Genomic DNA, 6577 nt, shown 5'->3' with positions numbered 1-6577 from the left:
TTACCAACTTTGCATTTGAATAAAGTTTTTAATTTACTATTTGGTAAAAATAGTTGGCTAGAAGAAAAACTTAATATGATTTATGATTATGTTTGTCCTATTATAATTATTGTTTTTCTTCAAAAAATTCATTCTCATCTATTCGCACTTAGAAAGTTGGTATTAGTTGAAAAACACATGTTTTAAGGTGAGTTTTGGAAAATGATGTAACAAATTTTATGAAATAAAAATAAAACAGGTCATTTTCATTACCATTATTTGATATCAATTATCAAGTGTCTCGCTAGCTATTGTTCTCAAGTAGGCATGTTCGACACAACAATTTAGGTAGTTGTTAGTGGTTTAATATAAGCTTGAAACACTACTTGAAAAAAACTAGGAAAAATTTCCTAGAATAATCCAACCTTTTTATGATTTTCCTACAATAATCTCACTTATTTATTAACCATGAAATAATCCAACTTTCGGGGGTATTTGCGTAGAGTAAACTTAGAACCCATTGATCTGGTATAATAGATAATTTACCAAAAAAGTAAATAAAAAATTAATGTAAACTAGAAAAAAAATTTGACAATTGTTCCAAGATCAAAATAACATTTTAAGAGTTTCTCTACATTTTTCTCAATAAATTTTCCGACTATAATAGCCACTACATTCATTGAACAATAATCATTTACATAGCTAATTAAACATTTAAATATTAAACAACCGTAATTATACAACTAAAACTACAACTACAACTATTTAGACAGTTATCTCCACAACTACCTTGTACTCAATAGACAATGCTATATTATATAAATTATTTGTTCACATTAGTGAAACCATTGTTTCAACATTGGAACCCTAATTTTCCAACATTGATCTCAAATGGTCTAAAGAAAATCTTTAAAAGTAGAAACAAATAACATTAATTAAAATAAAGTGATCAATGTTTGGTTTTACTATGTTTAAACTTGCACTACTAGAGTCACATCTTAAGGTGTTATCAGTAGAGAGAAAGAATCATAAAAAGATGCTTTAATTCATTTGTTTTCGATTTTTAACCATCCAATTATTCCAATTTGCTTGATTATTTTATGAACCTTCAAAAACTGACTCCAAAAGGTCAATCCTATAAGTCGTGAATCACAAAAAATTACTTTTAATATTTAAAAAAAATAATTTACGCTAATATTTTTATTTTCTCAGTTTCTTTTAACTTATAACACATTAAAAAAAACATACATGCCAACACAAGTTTTCAAAATATCTCTAATTATACATCCTTGTATATTTCACTTATTTTCGGACTCCAAACTAATAAGCCTAGATAAGGCCAACTAAACTCCGATAATTTCACACAAGATAAGTTCACATTAAGATATATTCCCTATGTTCTTATGAATTAATGCTCATTTGTTTAAGTGTGGATATCAATTCGTAGCTAAAGAATAAGACTAAATATATGCGGGTAAGAGAAAAGAGTGATTTAGATGAGAAAAAATTTATAGATGAGATTAATTAAAAGAAAGGGAGAGTGACCACTGCCACTATAAAGAAAATAATGCAAAATAAGTTGAACAAACTAAAATGAAAAAGGGGTACAGATAAAAGAACTATTGGATTTATATCTAATAAGTTTAGATAAATTTTACTAATTAAGTTATTAAGATAAGCCATATACCATGGAGCCTAAGTTTGAACTTACTTGTTTGAAGTTGGATGATTAATATTTTTAAACAAATGTCTAAAATATTTGAAGTTGGATAATTAATTTCATAATCTAAAATATTTTTAAAAAAAACATTGCATTTCCTCTATTTCAAACAAATTTCTCATTTTCTTATTATAACTTTTCTCTTTACTTATATGCTTATGAAATCCAAATTAAAAAGGCATTTGATTAGAATAAGATGAATTTTTTTTTTATCAAGGTATAAGTATGATAATATGATTGACAAATAATTTATAAAATTCGGTCACATAAATTCTTAAATGTCTTTAATTTTTCAAAGACTCTATTTTAAAATTTATTAATATGATACACAATTATTCATTAGTCCACTTTAAAAGGATTTGTAAATTAAGCTTTTAAATTCTACCCTAAGACTTAAACCCCAATATAGTTTCTAATTAGTGGTTTGCAAAAATTCAAATGAAAAAAAAAGATACTTTGATTAGGGCGACATAAGCCGACAAATTAAGACAATGTGGGACCCACAATCGAAAAATATTGCGGTGAGAATTGAGAGGAAATTGAGTTTCTATGTTTTTCATTAGAGGGGTTTGATACACCTCCATAAATAGCACATTGCACTACTAATAATTAATACATATATTAAAATATTTAAGGAAAAGTTATCTAGAATAATATTAATATTTTTATAATTTTTCTATAATAATTTAATTTATTGATTAATTATTTGTCTTGAGTAAGCTTAGGTAATCTGTTGACCTGTTATAGTAAATTTTATTTAAAAAAAAAATTAAAATAAAATATTGAAAAAATATTAAAAAATGTAAAAAAATTTCTGATTTTTTTTATCATTCAAATTTTTTTAAAAAATTTTCAAAATTTTTCTCTAGTTTTACATCTATTTTCAATTTACTTTTTTGGTGAATTCCTACTATAAGAGGTCAATGGGTTACCTAAGTTTACTCTAGGCAAACACCTATTAAAGTTGAAATTATTCATAGTTAATCAATAGGTGAGATTATTGTAGAAAAATCATAAAAAGGTTGAATTATTGTAGATAATTTTTCCAACATTTAATTGTATGAATATAACTAAAAATAAATAAAAATATATTGATAAAAATAAAAAAAAATAATACAAACTTTATCTAAAATAAAAATTGTGCAATATTAAAAAGATAAATTAAAATGAAAAGTATGATAGTCTCTCCATGATTAAAAAAGTATTATGTTAACTAATCTATATTGATGGTGATTGAATCCACTAAAACTATGGGTGCCTATTAGCGGGTACCCGGTATTTTGGATACCAGGAAAGTTGGTTACCAGATTAGTCGGGTACCTTTTTTAACGGTCCGTGTCCCGGCTCAATTTATCCGGGTATTCGGATTTTGGGTACCTGATAAGTCGGGTCGGAACACCGGGTACCCGATTTAATTTGTGGTACTTTTGGGCAGAATTATTTGTGATTATAGCAAAATTTTAGAAATTTAATTGTAATTACTTGGCAGAATCAATTCACCATTCATCAACATTTAAAATGAAGCTATTATATAAAAAACTACTAATGTTCAAAGCATATAATTTACAAAGTCCCGAACAAACTTTAAATTACAACAGTTTTTTTATAAAAGTCCAAATAAATCATAATCTACAATCCACAATTACAAAGTCTTCAATATATAAAGCTAAAGCATCTTTTAGCAAGGAATTTGTATCAATTGTCTTTGAATGGATGCCTTAATCTTGGTAATCTGAAGGTTGGTGCTGTTGTATGCAACAAAGTACTTGGCACTTGAGTGATAAATCGATTCTTGCGCCAATTTGGCGTACTATTGGAGATCAAAACAACTAACGAAAAGACTAAAAAAAAACGAGACCAAAACTAAGAACAAAAACAAACAAAAAGAATAAAAAAAAACGAGATCAAAATTAAAAACAAAAAAAACTAAGAACAAAAAACTTGTTGAGTCAAGCCTCAAATCTCAACATGATGGAGGTGAGTTCGATCACCTCGTAGCATACTCCTTAGCTTGCACGTTTGAGAACGAGGTTGTGAGTACAAGGAAGTATGAGGGCTTATGTTTTGAATCACTTGATGAAGTGATCAAAGTGGGAGACTTTGTGTGCCTTAATGAAGGCAAAGAAGTGCTCATAAAAGGTTTTGAAGGTGGCTCGAGTGGTCGAGCATGTAGGGTTCGATCGAGCCACAAGACAGAAGCTGACTAGTGACCTCAGAACAGGCGCTCGACCGGTCGAGCCAAACCTGCACGGGTCGAGCGAGGTGCAACCACGTAACAGAATGCGTTTCTGTTTTATGTTCGGTTTTGTTTGGGCTTTTAAGCCTTTTGTTTTAGGTTATTCTAATATGTCTTACAGACATCATTAGGGTGATAGGAAGAGGCATATACAAGAGAGTAAAATTAGAGTTCACTCCATAAAAATTCTTCTCCTTGTATTTGCATATTTGTGAGAGATTGAAGAAAAGGTTCAATCTTTGCTTTGGGAGATTGTTCTTAAAGCTTGTAAGGTGTATCATTAATGTATTTTTATTTATATTAATTATCATTAGATAGCTCATATATTCTTTTGTTTTGCCATTGTTATTGCTTGCTCTGTTTTTAGGTGTTTAGTTTACATTAGTTTGGTTATTATTCTTCATCAAATATCATAGCCCACTCACAACAAAACTAAATAAAACAGAGACTAGAAAAAAACGAAACCAGCACAATAAAACTGAAAAAAACGAAATAAAAATCTAAATAACAAACGGAATCAAAACCAAAAAATGAAATGAAGACTGAAAAATAAACAAACAAACGATAAACACACAAAAAATCAAAAACAAAGCTCTAAAAAAAATAACAGCAGTAATTAAACACACAAAAAAACTAAGAAAAAAAAAGAACAAACTAAGATGAAAAAAATACTTTTAGAACAAGAACAATCTAAACTAAGAATAAAAAATAAAAACCAAAAAAGAAATGAAGTAGCAAAGTCGAAAAACTCAAAAAAAAAAAAAAAAAAAAAAAAAAAAAAAAAAAAAAGAATTACATACCGTTGAAATTTATACTGAGATGAGACTGAAAATTGAAGGACAAACAAAGTGAAGAAAATTGAAGGTGAAAAAAGTAAAAAGAAAAAATGGAGGAGTAACAATGTGAAATCTGAAGGAGAAACAAATCATGAAAATGAAAATGGAATGGGGCTAGCTAGCTAGGGTTTGCAATTGTTTTGTGATTTATCTCATGAAAATAGAAACAAAAGGCCTTACCAGTAGGCACTCCAGTAGCTAGGGCCTTTTATATGAAACCAAAAAAAATGTCCTCTTCAATATTTACGGGGTCAGCGGGTACCCGCTGAAAATGAATAGTGGCTCATGATCCTACTCGATTAAGACGGATTGGGTACCCGAACTCAAATGTTTAAACTTTTTAAAAATTTAATCGGCCATTTATAATACGGGTTACTGGATCACTGGGTCGGATGACGCGATAGAATAATTTTAAACACCCCTAATTTAAACTCTCCACTAACTGCCAAACATTGACCATATCCCACTGCTCCATTTGCTGGACCCTACCTTATGTGTACAATTCTTCTCAAAGTAATAAGTGGCTCGTATTAAGAAAGGAACATTTTGAAAACTTATTCGGTGCATCAAGAATTAGGTACATAATACCCTAACTTGATTTAACTAATATTTCTTCTGTTCTTTTCATTTTAAACAAATTAAAAATAGATAAATTTAGTGGAAAGGAAATTGAATTAAAAAATAAGACAAAACACTAGATGATATAGAAATAAACAATTAAGATAAAGACTGAAGAGTGTATAATAAGTTTGTGGACGAGATTAAAAGTCAAAGTGAAAACATTGTCAATAAAAGAAATAATACAAAATCAGTAAAACAAACTTAAATAAAAAGTAATGCAAATTGAAAGGAACATATAAAGTAACAAATTAAATAAGGCTTTTGTTATTTATTTTTCACCTAAATTGATATTCAAACATAATACTTTCTCTGAATTTTAATAGTTACTACAATTCTTATAGCAACTACTGTTCATCAACTAATCTTATTTGATATATATTTCACTCAAGTGAGATCGTGTTTGATTCATCTTAATGCATATTCTCATAATATTAACTTTTTTGAATTTTTTTATTATGTAAAAATAAAAATAGTAAAAATTAAAATCGTGTATTGAGTAGCATGAAAAACAAAATTATAACAACTAATATTAAAAACCGAAGTATAAAAAAATTATCTTATATATCTCTACTAAATGTAGTTTAATTTGAACATCAAATCAGCATTGAAGTCACGAAGCTTGTAGATGGCCCTAAAAAGTTGGTCTGCCATGATAGCATGGTGCCATGGTGGCAACACTAATGAAAATAATGTTAGGGTGAAAATGGAGAGAATTGATTCTCTTATCATCCAACAATTTCTAGACGTTATAAGTGGTCCATTTTTTTTTATCATGCCATCATCTTTGATTCTTCATTAACAACTTACATTAGAATGACAAAAACTAGGAAGGATTCATGAACGTTCATTAAATAAGAACAATAATTTAAAAAGATTAAATTAGATAATAAAATAAAAAATATAAATAATATAGTATATTTTAAAGTGATAAATTTTAAATTATATGCTATATTAAATATCTTTATGAACAAACGCTCCAAAATCGTTCATCAACAATATAATTGGAACTCAATTCTAAAGCTAGCTCTAATATTTTTATGGAGAGTTGTAGCAAAATGTTGGCCACTCCTTCAAGTTTCAAAGATCTAGTTCTCTTTATTTTTTATCTCTAATTAACTGACAATATATTTATAATTTTTAATGGTTGAGTTTAAGTAAATAAAGATTTTTTTTATGTAGTTGGTT

General features: G+C 27.8%; 1 long non-coding RNA gene across 1 annotated transcript; it reads right to left on the bottom strand.

Moving 5' to 3' along the window:
* Positions 1-3211: 3211 nt before the first annotated feature.
* On the bottom strand, positions 3212-5149 carry LOC130809650 (uncharacterized). The gene is made up of 2 exons (XR_009040889.1): positions 4736-5149; positions 3212-3540 (listed from the first exon to the last, which is right to left on the bottom strand). It is a non-coding gene; the product is annotated as an uncharacterized LOC130809650 (long non-coding RNA).
* Between the last annotated feature and the right edge of the window lie 1428 nt (positions 5150-6577).

Source organism: Amaranthus tricolor, chromosome 4, assembly GCF_026212465.1.
Source record: "Amaranthus tricolor cultivar Red isolate AtriRed21 chromosome 4, ASM2621246v1, whole genome shotgun sequence".
Taxonomy (NCBI): Eukaryota; Viridiplantae; Streptophyta; class Magnoliopsida; order Caryophyllales; family Amaranthaceae; genus Amaranthus; species Amaranthus tricolor.
Note: the sequence above shows the minus strand (reverse complement) of the source record. Positions and strands in the feature narration are given on the sequence as shown.